Source organism: Balaenoptera musculus, chromosome 4 (assembly GCF_009873245.2).
Source record: "Balaenoptera musculus isolate JJ_BM4_2016_0621 chromosome 4, mBalMus1.pri.v3, whole genome shotgun sequence".
Lineage (NCBI taxonomy): Eukaryota > Metazoa > Chordata > Mammalia > Artiodactyla > Balaenopteridae > Balaenoptera > Balaenoptera musculus.
The window spans coordinates 54,894,675-54,914,901 of NC_045788.1; the positions used below are offsets into that span (position 1 = coordinate 54,894,675).

The 20,227-nt window shown below is 35.4% G+C and overlaps 1 protein-coding gene and 1 pseudogene across 7 annotated transcripts in view; both read right to left on the bottom strand.

Annotated features, from left to right (window-relative positions):
• TBL1XR1 (TBL1X receptor 1) overlaps positions 1 to 20,227 on the bottom strand; it is a 176,833-nt gene that overhangs the window by 62,449 nt on the left and 94,157 nt on the right. For 2 of the 7 annotated variants that reach the window (XM_036849954.1, XM_036849953.1), the window contains exon 3: positions 13,550 to 13,666. The exons of the other annotated variants lie outside the window; for them this stretch is intronic. The gene's annotated coding sequence lies outside the window, so the exon portion shown is untranslated. The remainder of the gene's footprint in view (positions 1 to 13,549; positions 13,667 to 20,227) is intronic. 7 annotated transcript variants of the gene reach the window in all.
• Positions 1,378 to 2,208, bottom strand: LOC118894148 (annotated as a pseudogene).

Genomic DNA, 20,227 nt, shown 5'->3' on the forward strand with positions numbered 1-20,227 from the left:
CACCAACTCATCAGTCTAAAAACTTAACAACTAGAACAACTCAAGCACATACCCTGCTTTTGCTGTGCAAGTTCTATTTCAGTATCCCAATACTTGACAAGGAAGAGTCCTTCTTCACAGAATTCCAGCTAATCAATGCAAAAACAATGATATAATTAAAACAACAATTTTCTATCCCTAAGAAAATAAAGAATCTAGGCAACAATCATTAATGGACACTAAGACCACCAGGGGAATATCTGATGTGGAACTTTACAATGGATAGATCAGACTAACAACAACTGAATCCATTAATCAACATCAACACAACCGAAAGTGATACAACCAGATGGTGTATGCCCCATGGTGTGAGGCAGAAGGAAGAAAAAAGAAGACTTCATGATCAAAGAATTAAAAGTGAATTTAATCATACCTCAACTAGCACTGTACAGAAGTTACAGGAGGACAGTAGAATGTATTAGTAATACCACAAGGATGTGATTAGCCAAACCCAGAATGTGGGGAATTTGACAGGACAAATTTTTTTCTACCAACAGGTGGAAGAGACTGAAATTTAGCAACCAAAAGCAGTGTGCAGACCTTGTTTGGATTCTGTTTAAAAGTAACCGTCTGAAAATGTCGTTTGGAAGGCAAAAGAAAAATTTTAATTCTCTTTACCTCTTCCAGTTTCTCATAAGCCTTTCATCTTTTCTAGACCACTGTAACATATGAAGCCTAGCCTTTTCTCCACAGTAATGAATGGGAAGGATAAGGAAATCTATAAGGATGAGGGTAGTGAGTGCAGAGACAATACAATGACTTATTTCATACTCAACATGTATCCTAGTTTTCTGATCCTGATTTGAATATGAAATCCTGGGCTTGACTCTCCTTTCTCTGGATAGTAAACAACTCCAGATAAGGTGACTTGGTATAAATTCATCTAGACATATTCCAAGGGTTTTCACCAGACTGACTATCAAATTGCTGATCAATTTTCTGCTTCTCAAGTACAGGTATTAGAATAGCCTTCTTCCTTCAATATGATGCAAAGGCATGCTAGGTGCTCAATAAATAGTTAAAAAAAAAAAACTGCACACACACAGACAAAACAGAACTGAGAGAGTGAAAGTGCTTTTTCTTCTCATTGCTCTCAACCTCATCTCTTTCTTGAAGAGGGAAACACATTTAGGGAAAAGAGAATACTGTCTACACCCAGAGACATCAACTTCAGAATCAGTTTACTTCAAAAACATCAAGGGATTAGTAGTAAGTTTTCTTACTAGTATAGTAAAACCCCTTGATTACCATCAGATATTTAATCTTTTTTTGTTTTTAGTTTAAATGCATTTTATTTTTAGACAAACTACATGACGTATTTTTTCTCGAAAACAATGCCTCAGCTCCAAATAAGTCACCGTCAAAACAAACGAGGAGCTCCAGATGCCCTCAGTCCCATTTGTCTAAGTCCTGGTGTCGTGTGGATGAAAAGCAGCAGCCAGCCAGTTATGACGGGTGACAGATCCAAAGTAACTGCCAAATTTGTTAACATTTTTCCATCTCTAGACCATCCTTAAAGAAAATCATACGTGGGGTCACAGCACCCTCACAACAGTCCAGCAGAGCAGCCATGCTATCTAGATTCACGTTTTCACCGATAAAGAACTGAGTTTTTGAAATTAGCAAGGATGTGTTTGATTTGTTCTGCAGCCCCTGTCATAAAAGGTTTTAACTCTTTCTGGTCCCTGTTCTCCAAGTTTCCCTTTGGCTGACTTCATGTAATCTTTGATGTACTCCTTGTAGGCTTCTTTTTTGAAGCTGGTTTTCTGCAAGTGATGGTTCATGACAATATCGACACCAGTGATTAATGTGTTCAGTACCTTCGCCCTTGGGTCCTTCAGCAGAGGCATTTCCACCAATAAGCGAGTCATCAATGTCACCCTCTGTCCTACTGACCATCACCCCCCTCCACCTCCAGACACAGCCTGTCCGCGACCTCCCGGATCTTGTAGGTGTCGGAGCACATCTCATCACGGCTCGTGAGGTCCCGGTAGATGATCATGATGGGGACTGGTGGGAGATGACAGCGGCACCAGCTTGGTAGGAGCCTGGAGCTCAGAGTGAGCACGGGTGTGGTCGGGGGCAGCGGGGGAGGGCGGGGTGCAATGGAAAAGTTACTCTTTGTTTTTAATCTCAATTAAGTAACTAAAAACTGCTTTTTGGAGCAGAATTTTCTTATACAATTCTCTGAACAAAAGGAAAAAGAAACATTCTTTCAAAAAAATAGGACGTTCTGTTTAGGCCACTGATCTCAAAAACACTCAACCTCAATTAAAATACCTATATAGTTATAAAAAGAGTAATTGTTATGATAAAAATGTTACATGTAAAATATGCTATAATGAAAATGAATACATAAGTTAGAAACAATAAACATTTGAACTGTCATATAAATTTTTAAGAATAAAATTGTTCCCACAAATCATACCTATTTTCACTCTACTGCAAGGTTTCTCAGCATTTTATAAGTACTCTACTGACCTAAAAGCCCAAAATATAAATTATAATAAATATAATACAAATCAGGAAAAAAGTACTATTTTCTTTGGGCCTGCTGGTATAAAATAACTGTTAACTGATACAACCTATAATATATAAAATATTAAGAATCATAGGTTTTAGAGCTGAAGGGAACAAGAGATTTTTTCTCCTCCTGGTTTAGGCTGCCCCTATTAATTAAAACCTCAAAACATTTACATGTAAATATACAGTCATTTTCTCCTTAAAAAACTGGTTTAAAAAAATCTAAAATGGATGGCTATAGTACCAGATGTGAGCAGTATGTAAAACTGAACCCATGAAAATAGTGATTGCAAAACAGACATGAGCACAAAGCATCTGCTATTATCAAAACTTATACAGAGATTTGGGTTTGGAGAGGAAGGGAAGAGCGAGAAGATGAAACAAAGAAGAACCTCCATCACTTTTCTCAGTTTCTGGTTACTCGATCAGTTATCACAGGGTTATCTAATATAGGAAAGGTTTTCAGCCTATTCACAGCCAGTAGGTAGGAGTCTGGAATTATTTTCAACTTTCAACTGTTCTGTATTTAAGAAGCATATTGTGCTGAAACTCAAGACTGCCAGAACTGAAAGAATGCTCCTCATTCCCATTATGTAATGGAAATGCGTTCACCTCTTTTTTCTCTACCTCCTTATATTAGTGGTAAAGGAAACTTTCAGGGCAATACTTACAACAATAAAAAAGCAGTTAGAGGTAATAGCAGCAAATGAAAACATTCATTTCAAAATTAATTTTTTATTTACATAGACCACTACTCTAAAGAAACCATACTGGATCATACAATGTGTGGGATAGGTTAGATATCTCAAAACACTGTGGTGACTCAATTAAATATTCTAGGAATGACAGCTTATTCATGTTTACTAAAAAATGCAAGCTAAAAACAAAATGCAAGCTACGGGAGAGGAGACACTTAATCCTTAATATTCACTAATTATGCCTGAAATATAGCCTGATTCATAAGAGGCACCCAATTATTATTTGTTGAAAATAAATGAATAACGTTTTTTTTCCCCACTAGTCAGTAGTATTTAAAAAGACCAAAAAATAATCTTCAGTGATGACTACAACTCAGTGTTCCTTCTCATCCACTCCTCTATTGATCTCTATTACCCTCTCAACTTCAATAACTTGTATCTCCGTTTTCTCTTCTTTTTGGAGAAAGGGGTGGAAGAAAGAAAAAGACAACATTCCAGTTTCTAGCCCACTAGTGACTCTTGCTTAGTGTGGTATATCAAAATCACCTGTGGCAGCTTCTTCAAAGTAATATCATAAACTTTGTGAAAACTCGGAAAAGTCTTAATTAAGTGTCAGCAAGGCAGAAGTACAGCCCAGGCATGTCGATCTTAACAAGTTCCTCGGGTCATACAAACCATGCCTGCGTCACGCTACACACTTCAAAAACTTCTTTATCTTTAAATCCTGTAACTGTAAACAAAACAACACACCATCTTTTTCACTGTAAACTCCTTATATCTTTGATCTACTCAGTTTCTTTCTTTACACTTATTTTTTTGAATTTTTAAAAATTCTTATTAGTTATCTATTTTACACATATCAGTGTGTACATGTCAATCCCAATCTCCCAATTCATCCCACCACCACCCCCCCGCCACTTTGTCCATACGTTTGTTCTCTACATCTGTGTCTCTATTTCTGTCCTGCAAACCAGTTCATCTATACCATTTTTCCAGGTTCCACATATATGCGTTAATATACAATATTTGTTTTTCTCTTTCTGACTTACTTCACTCTGTACGACAGTCTCTAGATCCATCCACATCTCTAAAAATCACCCAATTTCGTTCCTTTTTATGGCTGAGTAATATTCCATTGTATATATGTACCACATCTTCTTTATCCATTCGTCTGTCGATGGACATTTAGGTTGCTTCCCTGACCTGGCTATTGTGAATAGTGCTGCAATGAACACTGGGGTGCATGTGTCTTTTTGAAATATGGTTTTCTCTGGCTATATGCCCAGTAGTGGGATTGCTGGGTCATAGGGTGATTCTATTTTTAATTTTTTAAGGAACCTCTATACTGTTCTCCATAGTGGCTGTATCAATTTACATTCCCACCAAGAGTGCAAGAGGGTTCCCTTTTCTCCACACCCTCTCCAGCATTTGTTGTTTGTAGATTTTCTGATGATGCCCATTCTAACTGGTGTGAGGTGATACCTCACTGTAGCTTTGATTTGCATTTCTCTAATAATTAGCGATGTTGAGCAGCTTTTCATGTGCTTCTTGGCCATCTGTATGTCTTCTTTGGAGAAATGTCTATTTAGGTCTTCTGCCCATTTTTTGATTGGGTTGTTTGTTTTTTAATGTTCAGCTGCATGAGCTGTTTATATGTTTTGCAGATTAATACTTTGCCCATTAATTCATTTGCAAATATTTTCTCCCATTCTGAGGGTTGCCTTTTTGTCTTGTTTGTAGTTTCCTTTGCTTTGCAAAAGCTTTTAAGTTTCATTAGGTCCCAATTGTTTTTTTCCATTACTCTAGGAGGTGGATCAAAAAAGATCTTGCTGTGATTTATGTCAGAGTGTTCTTCCTATGTTTTCCTCTAAGAGTTTTATAGTGTCTGGTCTTACATTTAGGTCTTTAATCCATTTTGAGTTTATTTTTGTGTATGGTGTTAGGGAGTGTTCTCATTTCATTCTTTTACATGTAGCTGTCCAGTTTTCCCAGCACCACTTATTGAAGAGACTGTCTTTTCTCCATTGTATATCCTTGCCTCCTCTGTCATAGATTAGTAGACCATAGGTGCGTGGGTTTATCTCGGGGCTTTCAATCCTGTTCCATTGATCTATATTTCTGTTTTGTGCCAGTACCATATTGTCTTGATTACTGTCGCTTTGTAGTATAGTCTGAAGTCAGGGAGCCTGATTCCTCCAGCTCTGTTTTTTTCCCTCAAGATGCTTTGGCTATTCCGGGTCTTTTGTGGCTCCATAAAAATTTTAAGATTTCTTTGTTCCAGTTCTATAAAAAATGCCACTGGTAATTTGATAGGAATTGCATTGAATCTGTACATTGCTTTGGGTAGTATAGTCATTTTCACAATATTGATTCTTCCAATCCAAGAACATGGTATATCTCTCCATCTGTTTGTGTCATCTTTGATTGCTTTCATCAGTGGCTTATAGTTTTCTGAGTACAGGTCTTTTACCTCCTTAGGTAGGTTTATTCCTAGGTATTTTATTCTTTTTGTTGCAGTGGTGAATGGGATTGTTTCCTTAAATTCTCTTTCTGATCTTTCGTTGTTAGCGTATAAGAATGCAAGAGATTTCTGTGCATTAATTTTGTATCCTGCAACTTTACCAAATTCATTGATTAGCTCTAGTAGTTTTCTGGTCACATGTTTAGGATTCTCCATGTATAGTATCATGTCATCTGCAAACAGTAACAGTTTTACTTCTTCTTTTCCAATTTGTATTCCTTTTATTTCTTTTTCTTCTCTGATTGCCGTAGCTAGGACTTCCAAAACTATATTGAATAATAGTGGCAAGAGTGGACATCCTTGTCTTGTTCCTGATCTTAGAGGAAATGCTTTCAGTTTTTCACCACTGAGAATGACGTTTGCTGTGGGTTTGTTGTATATGACCTTTATTATGTTGAGGTAGGTCTCCTCTATGCCCACTTTCTAGAGAGTTTCTATCATAAATGGGTGATGAATTTTGTCAAAAGCTTTTCCTGCATCTATTGAGATGATCATATGGTTTTTCTTCTTCAATTTGTTAATATGGTGTTATCACATTGATTGATTTGCATACACTGAAGAATCCCTGCATCCCTGGGATAAATCCCACTTGATCATGGTGTATGACCCTTTTAATGTGTTGTTGGATTCTCTTTGCTAGTATTTTGTTGAGGATTTTTGCATCTATATTCATCAGTGATAGTGGTCTGTAATTTTCTTTTTTTGTAGCATCTTTGTCTGGTTTTGGTATCAGGGTGATAGTGGCCTCATAGAATGAGTTTGGGAGTGTTCCTTCCTCTGCAATTTTTTGGAAGAGTTTGAGAAGGATGCATGTTAGCTCTTCTCTAAATGTTTGACAGAACTCACCTGTGAAGCCATCTGGTCCTGGACTTCTGTTTGTTGGAAGATTTTTAATCACAGTTTCAATTTCATTACTTGTGATTGGTCTGTTCATATTTTCTATTTCTTCCTGGTTCAATCTTGGAAGGTTATACCTTTCTAAGAATTTGTCCATTTCTTCCACATTGTCCATTTTATCGGCATAGAGTTGCTTGTAGTAATCTCTCAGGATGCTTTGTATTTCGGCGGTGCCCTTTGTAACTTCTCCTTTTTCATTTCTAATTTTATTGATTTTGAGTCCTTTCCCTCTTTTTCTTGATGATTCTGGCTAATGGTTTATCAATTCTGTTTATCTTCTCAAAGAACCAGGTTTTATTTTTATTGATCTTTGCTATTGTTTTCTTTGTTTCTATTCCATTTATTTCTGCTCTGATCTTTACGATTTCTTTCCTTCTACTAACTTTGGGTTTTGTTTGTTCTTCTTTCTCTAGTTCCTTTAGGTGTAGGGTTAGATCATTTATTTGAGATTTTTCTTGTTTCTTGAGATGGCTTGTATTGCTATAAACTTCCCTCTTAGAACTGCTTTTGCTGCATCCCATAGGTTTTGGATGGTCGTGTTTTCATTGTAATTTGTCTCCAGGTATTTTCTGATTTCCTCTTTGATTTCTTCAGTGATCTCTTGGTTATTTAGTAACATACTGTTTAGCCTCCATGTGTTTGTGTTTTTTTACGTTTTTTTCCCCCTGTAACTGATTTCTAATCTCATAGCGTTTTGGTCAGAAAGGATGCTTGATGTGATTTTAATTTTCCTAAATTTACCGAGGCTTGATTTGTGACCCAAGATGTGATCAATCCTGGAGAATGTTCCGTGTGTATTTGAGAAGAAAGTGTAATCCGCTGTTTTCGTATGGAATATCCTATAAATATCAATTAAATCTATCTGGTCTGCTATGTCATTTAAAGCTTGTGTTTCCTTATTAATTTTCTGTCTGGAAGACCTGTCCATTGGTGTACGTGAGGTGCTTAAGTCCCTCACTATTATTGTGTTACTGTCGATTTCCTCTTTTATAGCTGTTAGCAGTTGCCTTATGTATTGAGGTGCTCCTATGTTGGGTGCATATATATTTATAATTGTTATATCTTCTTCTCGGATTGATCCCTTGATTATGTAGTGTCCTTCCTTGTCTCTTGTAACATTCTTTATTTTAAAGTCTATCTTATCTGATACGAGTATTGCTACTCCAGCTTTCTTTTGATTTCCATTTGCGTGGAATATCTTTTTCCATCCCCTTTCAGTCTGTATGTGTCCCTAGGTCTGAAATGGGTCTCTTGTAGACAGTATATATATGGGTCTTGTTTTTGTATCCATTCAGTGAGCCTGTGTCTTTTGGTTGGAGCATTTAATCCATTCACGATTAAGGCAATGATCGATATGTATGTTCCTATTACCATTTTCTTAATTGTTATGGGTTTGTTTTTGTAGGTCCTTTTCTTCTCTTGTGTTTCCCACTTAGAGAAGTTCCTTTAGCATTTGTTGTAGAGCTGGTTTGGTGGTGCTGAATTCTCTTAGCTTTTGCTTGTCTGTAAAGCTTTTGATTTCTCTGTCGAATCTGAATGAGATCCTTGCTGGGTAGAGTAATCTTGGTTTTAGGTTCTTCCCTTTCATCACTTTAAATATATCATGCCACTCCCTTCTGGCTTGTAGAGTTTCTGCTGAGAAATCAGCTGTTAACCTTATGGGAGTCCCCTTGTCTGTTATTTGTCATTTTTCCCTTGTTGCTTTCAATAATTTGTCTTTAATTTTTGTCAATTTGATTATTATGTGTCTCGGCGTGTTTCTCCTTGGGTTTATCCTGCCTGGGACTCTCTGTGCTTCCTGGACTCGGGTGGCTATTTGCTTTCCCATTTTAGGGAAGTTTTCAACTCTAATCTCTTCAAATATTTTCTCAGGTCCTTTCTCTCTCTCTCTTCTCCTTCTGGGACCCCTACAATGCGAATGTTGTTGCATTTAATGTTGTCCCAGAGGTCTCTTAGGCTGTCTTCTTTTCATTCTTTTTTCTTTACTCTGTTCCATGACAGTGAATTCCACCATTGTGTCTTCCAGGTCACTTATCCGTTCTTCTGCCTCAGTTATTCTGCTATTGATTCCTTCTAGTGTAGTTTTCATTTCAATTATTGTATTGTTCATCTCTGTTTGTTTGTTCTTTAATTATTCTAGGTGTTTGTTCCTTAATTCTTCTAGGTCTTTGTTAAACATTTCTTGCATCTTCTCCATCTTTGCCTCCACTCTTTTTCCGAGGTCCTGGATCATCTTCACTGTCATTATTCTGAATTCTTTTTCTGGAAGGTTGCCTATCTCCACTTCATTTAGTTGTTTTTCTGGGGTTTTACCTTGTTCCTTCATCTGGTACAAAGTCCTCTGCCTTTTCATTTTGTCTATCTTTCTGTGAATGTGGTTTTCCTTCCACAGGCCGAAGAATTGTAGTTCTTCTTGCTTCTGCTGTCTGCCCTCTCTACTCAGTTTCTAATTGAACAGGTTTTCAAGATAAGGTCACGTTACTCATGCTTCTCAGCGTCCTCCAATCCCATATCATCCTCCTGAACTATATCTGCATTCCCTCCATTTTCATGCAAATCTACTGATCAGACATTTCAACAACTGTGACATTTAACTCACGTAGTCTTACCAATTCCAACTCAAGCACTGTAACTTATATAAATCCCAAACCATGTTGTGTCTAAAACCATTCTGCAACCTCTGAGGTATTTGGCAGTCATTTTATTAGGTTTTTAACTTCCTTATCAGACTTGCCATCATGGATTTTCAAAAATTTCAACTTCTCTTAGGGACCCTATCTCACTAAAAGCCCCTTAATCTCAGGTGGCTTTACTTCTTTGGTAAAAGTTATTAGAACTTCCTTTATTTTTTGCTCAAGTCAAAAATCTTTATTTTTATTCATCCTATTATCTTGTGCTGCCTCTCTGAGGAAATAGTAGAAAAAGATACAAAAGAGAAAAAATAGTCTCTAACATTGAATCTGTCATTTGTTGGGTCTTCTACATATACTATATAATTAGTAAAATCACTAGCCCTTTGTAAAGGAATTTAATACAGTGGTTAACCAAAAACAACAGCTTTTCTCTGCTCCAGTAGTAAGCACCTATAAATACAGATGAGAAAATAAATATTCCACTTACAAGAACAAAAAACTATTAAATATTTACAAAATAAACTAACAAGAAAGGCACAGATTTATGTCACCAAACATAACATTCAATTGAAAAATACAAACATCTCAACAAAGGAAAAGGCTGTATTACTGTGCAGACGTGAGCTGTCACAAGTAACTATCCATTTGAAAGGAAAGAAAAGTGGGCCCACATGTTTTACTATAGACAAAACTTAATTCCAAAATATTTAAAGCAGAGAAATGTGTATGTTTGTGTATATATGTGTATGTGTGTACATATACACAGATACTTCACATATATCAACACATCTTAACGAAACATCAAGGCTACATGTCCAATCTAGAGAGCAGGAAAAAAATCTTTTTAACCAACTGGAAACTCAAATACTATACAAGAAAAGACAGCTATATCTGAGTACATAAAGATCCACTAGATATCAAGAAAATACATATCAAAGTAACATGGAATAAAATTATACTCATTAAAATTGGTAAAAATTTAAAAGATCTAGAATGTCTATTTCTGGCAGGAATGTGGGGATAGGTTACATAGCGCAAGTGGAAATGTGAAAAAAAAAAAAACCCTTTGGAAAACAATCTGGCGACTTTTTAGTAAAGTAAAAACACTAGACTGGAACATAAGGATTTCCCTTTTTTTGTTTGTTTGTTACAATGGTCACACAGTTGCAGTGTCACGTAGTTCAATTAATACATATACTCTACAACACAGAGAAATAAAAGCACAAGTTCCTAAGGATGTTTATTTTAAGAACACTTTTTTAGTGGCAAAGGTGGGGGCGGGGGGAGGAAATACAGTGAACGCCCATTAAAGGGGAGTATCAAAACAAGATCGTGGTACATTCATAATATTCATGGATTATAAAGTCATCAAAAAACAATAAACTGATGGAGGAGGGAGCAAAAGAAAAAAGTACACAACAAGAAGTATAAGCATATCCACGCATTTAAGTAAAAGAATACATGTACACATATAAAGAAGAAAAACATTTGTTATTGTTAAAATTTTATGGACTCTAAATAACTTTGTTACTAATCAACTCGAAATTCAACAGGTCTTCATACTCCTTCATTACTTCACACTCCTTGCCATTTCCAGCATTTGAGAAGACTGAAATAAAAAAATCTTTAAACTCCCAACATTTGACTTTCTGATTCTGTCCTCTTCTATCTCTTTCACTGATTTTTCTTCCTGCCCTAACATGTGTACAGCTGACTTCTTTTTTAGCCCTCTGATCTTCACTCTACTACCCCAAATAAGGATCTCATCCGCTCTGAAGAATTACAAAACCACCATCCCTCCCATTGCATGCCACTCTCTAACACATCCCCTCATCTTTCCCATTCCAAACATTCCAGTTCCAGCTGACTGATGTGCAAATATCTACGTCCTTTTAGATATCATCGCTCAGCATTACTGGCGGCAACTTATGCCCTATACTCCCAAACGTGTTTCTCCTCTTGCCTGTAACTATCACTAATTCCATCATTCACCAACACTTTAAATTTTAGTATTATATTGGATTCAATTTTCTATCTCAGCTTTTACCTGCAATCTTTTGGATTCCACCTTCTCTTACCTATACAACGCCACTTTCAACCATGCCTTCCTTTCTGCAGTACCTACCACCTGTATTACTACAATAACTTCAATGTCTCCTAGGTCTTTTCATACTGCCTTCTAACATCTATGCATAAAACATAACCCTGATTATGTCACATGTATTCATCGCTATCTATTAGCTTCCACATGCTCTCTAAATTGTGTATTTAGAAGCATTTAAGTTCTCCTTCTCCATATGGTCTCAAAGTATCCATCTACCTGTACAGCACCTTCCTTGAATGTACTCTACCTTCAGGTGAATTTATCTGTATCATTCTAACATCCCCCCAATTCCCACATTTCTGCTTTTTAAGCTCTTTGTTCCAACTACTAGTGTTGAAATTTTTCTATTCTTCAAATGTCATCTCCTTATGAAGCCTATTCAAACGCCAACCTTGAAAAAGATGCTTCCTCCTTTCCACCTGTACCCCAAAGCATAGTTTTTTGGTTTTTTGTTTCTTTAAAAAAAAAAAAAACCCTTTTCAAAGCTGGGCAGTAGTTAAAAAACAACTGTTAGGTTAGAAATCAGAATGTTGCTATTTTCTTTCAAATGCTACTGTTTTTGACATTAAGACATTAAATCAAGTCATTTAACTTCCCTGAGCCCCAGTTTCTCGTTTGAAAAATAGAAATAAAATCTAATCTACGAACCTCACAGGTAAGTAGGAGTGCATGGAAAGCCAATTTATAATTTACATGTTAACATTGTTATTATATCACCTTTTATTGTGCATATTTGATTTTTTAGTCACTACCAAATTATAAGCATTTAAAAGGCAGCCTGTACTTTATATTCTAGCACTCAACACATAATAGCTATAAAATATATATATATACATACATCTTCCTAAGTCATAAAATATAGCTCTCATGCGTAAGAAATATAATCAAAGCACAATTCATGTACTATGACTTTGTCAAAATAAAACATCCTACAATCCTTCTCCCCACAGATATCTTTTCAGAAAAACTACTGTCACGTAATATTTCTGGACCTCTGATTTAGTTCACCTGAAACACAAAACACAATTAGTTAACTGGCAGGTGGGTAGGGACCCTTTAAGATGGCTGATAAATAGCTAAACAGTCAAAGAATTCCAGTAACACATATATCTATAATACATATGTAAGTGATGTAAGGTGTGACTATGATGGCAGTATTCTACCAATCCAACAAACTTATCCAGCATTCATAGTTAACCTCTAAAATTCTAGAGGTTAACATTATGGTTATTTCAGAGACATGAAACAAGAGATTTTTAAAAATATATACAAGAGAAGCATGTTAATTTTGTCTAAGCTGAAAGATTTTATTTTTTCCTAATTTCATAAAAAGCAAAATTAATGATGGACAGTGTTTATAAAAAACTTTTTTAAAAATGGAAGAGTGGAAATGATACTTTGGTCCTACAGAAACTTATAAATCTTGAACTTAACTACAAGAACTTAGAAGTCCTTGAGTTACCTCTGAAAACCATACAAACCTGTAACACCTTGTCAAACCAAAAAGCAAGACAGCTACCTAAAACTAAGGTCTTATCTAAAGGACATAGGAACCAACCTGAAGAGACTCTCTCTCACTAGCCAAAAATGGGACAATATGCGCATCAATACAGAAAATAATTCAATAATCTAAAACACAATTGTGTTTAAATCCATGAGTTCACAGGACAAGGCAGTTTACTGCAACCATGCCACACTGTTGGCTAATATTTCTTGGCATTTTGTTATTTCACCAAAAAATTGCTTTCATATTTTGTATCACATCTGCTCTTAGATCTCATATACACACTCTTGTACTTACCTACTTATAATTCACTTTTTAAATCTAAACCTAAGATTCCATAAATCGTTCCTGTTATGAATTTTAATCTACTGTTGCTATAGTGCCTGGTAAGGCTACCGTGGTTACTGATAAGAAACCTTGTTACCAGGAGTCTAGCTCTTAAAAATAATGGTCAAATGCCAAGAAGAAGTAGCAGCAAAATAAAGTCATGAGTAATTGGGCTATATTATGGATTAAAATAGGTATGGGTAAAAAAGGAAAATGAAAGTTAAGAATGATGAACAGCAGCTGATGAGTAGCAAATTACTTTGTGCGTTCATTTGGAGGGGGGAAAAAAAAAAAAAAGCTCACCCTGTATGTGATGTTGCCGAGTTCCATAAACAAACATCAGGCAGCATGATGTAATAGAAAGAGTCCTGGACTGAGTCAGGAGACCTCTGTTCTAGTCCAAGGCCTCAGTTTCCTCATCTGTAAAATGAGGGTGCTGAATTAGATAATCTGAAAGGGCTCCTCTAGCTTTAACACTGAGGGATTCTACAGATGAATTTAGGAAGAAGCAATAAAATGTAGGATTTTTGTTAACAGTAAAGTTAACATTGCAAACAGCAGGTGGAACAGGGATGAAAACAATTTTCACAAATATTGAACTGCAGAAAGCAATTATTTCATAACTTTTAACTTCCAGAAAGGTTTTTACAATATACCAGCCTTAGTAAGTGACATTATCATCTAAACTAGATTAGCAGTGAGTGACCAAATTATGACCTCAAAAAACCTATTCACCAGCCAGACTGCCCAAGTAAATCTTGGAAACAGTACAGGAACACCTTTGGGCTAGTAATTACTTAAGGTGATAAAATGCCTCATAACTTTCCACAATTAAGTAACTGAACAAAGAGTAAAATGACACAAAAAGTGATTAGAGTAAATTAAACAATTACTTTTAGTTGCAATAAAACAATAATTATGCTATGATATCCTTCTTTGTTAATGAGAGTATTTTCCCTATGCATAATAATTTCTTTCCTGGTTAGCTCTCAAAATAGAACTTGGCTTCTTCTGACAACAAGGTAATTTGAAATAAATGACATTTTTTTCCACTGGTGACACATAGAAATATAAAAAGAGAAGAGTACCTTTTGTTTAAGTTTTCTATACTGAAAGAAATCAAGCTTCTATAAGTAACAAATAATAGGAAGGCTCTGGTGCCTCAAAAACTTGTGGTTTCCTAACTGCAATTTCCTAAATATAGGTAATTAACTGATTGGTCCTAGCTAATCATCCAGGGTCTAACAAATTCAGTTTTAAGTTCATAGATCAGCTGATGTTATACTTTATTTTTTTATTTATGTGAATGCTATGATTCTCACCTGGCAAACTTTTAAAACTCTAGGCATATGAGAACCAATAAACATGTCTCTACAATCAAGAATCTATCAAAAATCTCTTCTTTTAAAGGATGTAATCTGTATCTTTTAAAGGATTTAAAGATAAAATGAAACAGTCAATGAAGAAAACTTGTTTTTAAAGCTTACTTTATGCAAATTACATAGTGATTATAAAATAAATTGGCATACACACAATTCCATTAATTACTCACTTGAACATTTCACCCTGGCAATATAATACCTAATATGTTATTCAGAATCACTAATAAAATTTCTCTCTGGCTGGTAGAAACAAAGGCAAAAACAAAGCAGTCTTGATGGTAATGAAATTTGTTCTTGGCTAGTCTTAAAATAGTTGTGATATCCATGTATCTCTGAGACAGAAAATCTGTGAAACAAAATTTTCCCTCACATGAAATATATTTTCGATTTTAATCTGGGTATTTTGATTTACAGCCCTAATGAGTTGATTAAAACAACCTTACACTTAGCTGCACACAGTAGAAATCAGTATGATATGTGAAGCATACTTTAGGGTGCTATTTTGAGCCTAAGCTGTTTTCAGCAATTACTCCAACTACCTCACTTCCCCCTCCCCCATGACTTTTTCAGAGACACTTAAACATTATGCTTATTTACTAATAAAAATACTATTACTAATGATTACTATAAGCAGTATTGTTTTTAGCCAATATCAAACAGATGTAAACCAGCTCCTCAAAAATTCAGGACTGGTTGACTGTACTGGGTAAAGTATTACTCTCCTTTGGGAAGGCGTTGGTACCAAGATTAGCAGTTAAAGGAGAATGTGATGTTTAAATAACTAGTTGGTATGTGGCAAGAAGCCCACTGGATTGTTCCTCACTAAATTTCTATCTGTAGAACATAAGCACATTTGTTATTCTTCCTACCACTTACATAAGTCAGCATACAGTACAATTTTCCCAAAGACCAAAACACCTCATCTAGAGATCAATAATACAAAATTCTAGGAACAGTTATAAATGGCTAGATGCTGCACACAAAACAGCAGCACATTTGCTTTTTGTTTGTTTGTTTGCAGCACATTTGCTTTGAGAAAGTTTTAATAGAAACGGTCATTCTTTTTATTATTGCAATATAATTGGGAAAATAAAAACACAAAGGACCAAAAATAAGTCCAAACCTGACTAATTTCTGCTCACTAGAAATTATCAAGCCATTTAAACATCAATTAATTACATATAACTTTTTTTTTCTAAAATGTATTTAATAACTGCCTAGTTTTGTTCAAAGTTCTCATTTCAGGATTGGGGAAGAAAAGAACTGCCAATAAAAAGAAACTGAGATAATCAAATTAATGGCTAAAAAAATCTCACATTTCGTCATTACAATTTATAGTTTAATATTTCAGTTTTCTCTCATCTTTATGCACTTATAATTTATTCCGATATATACATCTAAAAAATTCAGTCTATCAGAATAGATTTCTAAAGAGTAAATTGAGGATAAAAAATGAATCAGTATTTTAGAATGGTTATACCTAATACTGGATATTATATCAATATTTTTTAATAGCACTATACTAATCTCTCAAAACTTTATAAAAGAATTACAAAATTCTGGAACAATGATCATTTGCTTTTTAATAGAACAGCTTATTAACATACAATTACCATATTCCTAAAATACAGATTATCTTTAAAAATAAATTCTCATCATTCAATCTGGCTAACAATTTTAGCATAAAAATCATGCAGCATTCCTCTTCTGAAGGATGAATACAACACAGTAAAAAATGTGTCCTAAACCATACTTTATAAACCACAATTGGCCAATTAAAAGAATGGAAAGGGAATCTAATAATTTCCTCTAGTTGCATTTTCAAAACTTGTTCAAAATAAGCAACCCCAGGGATTCCATCTCCCACTAATTACATTTAACTCTGATCATACTCTAATTATGTATCCATTCCCTCAGAATTTATGTATTATAAATGATCTTAGTGAGATTTTGCTATATCACTCTGAAGTAATCAAATTATTGTGTGGATATGTTTGTCTTCCCACTTTAGTTGTTTATTTCTACTTCTATGTCTTTCTACATCCTAAACAGTTCAGAGCTTAGTGCATAGGCACAAAAATGTCAATGATAAACTCTTTAACTTATTTTTGAAATTCAAAGAAATATCAATTTTTATGAAAGCCAATAAAAACAACATACTAACAGCAGGAAACTAGTTTAGAGATATACTGCCTAGTAGTATCTTTTATTCAATATAATGTTTCATTATGCAAATTTCACACATTCAGAAAAACTGAAAGAACTGTACAAAGAATATTCACATAGCTATCACCAAGACTTTAAAATTAACACTTCCTTCTACTTGTTTTACCACATTTATTAATGAATCTTAATTTTTTAAGCATTTCAAAAAAAGTTACAGATATCAGTAAACTTCCCCCATATATAACTTCATTATTGCCTATCATTAACTATAATAAAGTATTTAGTACGGTTTTTCTCTTAAAGAAAAAATTTCATGCAAACAAAATACAATGGATACTTACAAGGTGTACCATTCAATAAGTTTTGACAAATGCATAAACTCAAGTAACTCTAATCCCTAACAGGACATAGCATACTACCATCACCCTAGAAAGTTCCCACATGTCTTTTCCTACTTCATCCCTGTCCCCAGCACCCATTCATCCATTTCTAAACCCTGCCAATGACTTTTCCCCCCAACATTAACTAGCTTTGCACCCTCCACCCCAATACACAATAGATATTTGCCTGTTTTTAGTACATCTTATAAACGGAATCATACATTATGTCCTGTTTTATGTAAGGCTACATTTATTCAGCATAATGTTTCAGAGATTAGTCAAAAGTGCTTCAGGTACCAATAGTTTGCTCCTTTCTATTGCTCAATAGTACTCTGTGATACACATACAGCACACAGCTTGTTTATCTATTCTCTTGTTGATGGATACCTGGGCTGTTTCCAGTTTAGGGGTCAGCCCCCGTATTTGACAGTTTATACACAGAATTTGGTACTCGACCTCTGTGGTTCTTTCCTTTCTTAGGCTTCCCCCCTCTTCCTCCTGTTGGGCTCCACTGCTCTGCAGCCGCTGTGGTAGTTCTGAATTGTGTGGCTCCTCAAGCCAGTAAGACTGCAAACCAGCCAACAGGAGCCTGCCCTCTGACCAAACACCATCGCAATGGGAAGCTCACCCAGGGCCACTCCCTTCTTTTAAGATACCACTCCAGACCAGTTTCTTCTTGTTTCTGTTTGCTCTACAGTGTCCTCCCACTTTTTTTTTTTTTTTCATATGTTGTCCAGAGATTGTAGTCACTATCTGTGGGAGGATTTGTCCTATAGGAGCCACTACCCCATTTTTTGGAATTAAAACCCCCTACTATTCTTAAGAACACACTTATTCAAGACTGTAATTGACACACCTCCTTTCTCATGTTTTTTCCCCTCAAGACCCTGATTGAGCCAGTCCCCCTGATTCAAAAGAGACAAACTAAACCAGGAAAAAGAGGCCTCTGGGAGCTGGATCCTGTAATTCTGTATATGCATCAACGCAAGTCCCAAGTTCATCCCAGGATGTGGATGCAGAACACACTCAAAAAGGCAAAGGCTTTGAGAACTGAAGATATGAGCCACCGTCAGCATCCCACACGAACACCGAGGGATGTGCCTGAGGAGTAGACCCAAAGCAGCGGAGCAAAGGCTTTGAACACTGAACTCACAGTGGAACCACTGTCCATGACACAAACAGAACTTCCAGTGAACCTGTCTGTTTTCAAACAGACAAAAAAATAATCTTCATCATCATTATCATCATCATCATCTCCTGAGAGGATACAATAAAAAAATTACTCAACATACAAAGAATCAAGAAAATCTAATTCTCAAAGAAAAAGACAGTAACAGATGCCAATCTTGAGATGATCTAGATGTGAGAAATATCAAACGAAGATGTTAATTAAGGCAGCTATTTTATCCATCCTCCATGGGCTAAAGGTAGGCACTTGAAATGATGGTAAAGACAGAACTTCTCAGAAGTAGAAAGTATAAAAAGAACCAAACGGAAACTGTATAACTGAAAATCTAGGGGAAAAGTGATTTGACAAGAAAATAAGTGTAGACAAAGGAGAGCAAACATTGAATAACTGATCTTCCTGAATAAGGGATTAACACAAACAGATGAGAATAAAAATCTAATTTTAATAAAAGAAGAATTTCCTCACAGTTTGTACCTTTAGCTCTTAACTATAGTGGGAAAAAAAACCTAGAGATCTCTAGCCAAGATGCTTTAATCCTTATTATTCTGTCTCCTCTTGAGGTCCTGTGAAAGCACTCATGATTCACCTTTGAAGAATGTTCGAATTCTACACAGTGTGTATAACACAGAATTTAAAAGAAAGCTGGACTACAAATTAGGGGGTCTGGTTCAAGTCCTGGTGCTCTACTATAACAAAGTACGTGATCTGGCATCACTTCTCTAAGCCTTGGGTTCTCATTTTATAAATAATGACAACCTACTTAGCTTTGTAATGTAGTCCCATGATCTATTTTAGGAACTCTGAGGGTCATTCCAGTTTCCCCAGATCTTAAGTTCTTCATTGCTCTAATTACTTGTTTCTGGCGGACAAGGAGAATCTTTAGGTCTGGCAGCTATGACCAGCAAGGTATAGAACAACACTGTCAACAGACATACAGTACAAGCCACAGTGCAAACCACACATTTAATTTTAAGTTTCTAGTAGCCACATGAAAAACTTAAAAAGAAACAGGTGGCAACTGATTCTAATAATGTATTTTTATTTAATCCAATATATCAAAATATTATCATTTCTTGAAATCCGTGTAAGATTGAGATTTCACTTTTTAAAAAAACTGTCTTCAAAATCCAGCATGCATTTTATATTTACAGTACATCTGAGTTACAACCAGTCGTTATTTCAAGTGCTCAACAGCTACACATATAGTGGCCACCACACTACCCAGTGCAGGTGCAGCTGTGGGGTGGGAGGGGAGGGGAAAGCGAGGCAATGGCAAACAAGGCCCAAGGTGTCTCGATGACTTATCTGCCTTATATATACACACACACGAAAACTGTATGCCACTGATGGTTATGAGATCTGCCATGGTACAGGCAGGAGGACAAATCAGAGAAAGCCTGGTTTTGAAATAAATTTCCATCTCTACTATGGGTAGAAACTGCACTAAAAGAAAAAAAATGGCTTATGTATATTTCAAAATAAATGAATTAACAAGTATTGAATATTTATTTTCATGAAAGCCAATGTTTATTCTATCCTATCCACAACTGAGGGGAAAGTATGTAAGAAATACATTAAAAGACTTTATAAAACAAATACATTTCTCAATCAAATGAATTAAAAGACTGGTGAAGGATACACAAAATGTTTTAAAATTACACAATATTCAATTCAGATGCTTTGCTGTGACTTATTTAGCTTCTGAAATTTCGGCCAAAATATTGAATCCCTCCTCTGAATGAAAATTACAAAAAGCTTAAGTAAATCTGCAAATACCGAAACCCCTAGATATTTTTTTTTAATGGATATAATTTTTTTTAAATGGACTCTACAACAGTTTTATTCCTTAATTGTTCCTCAGGTA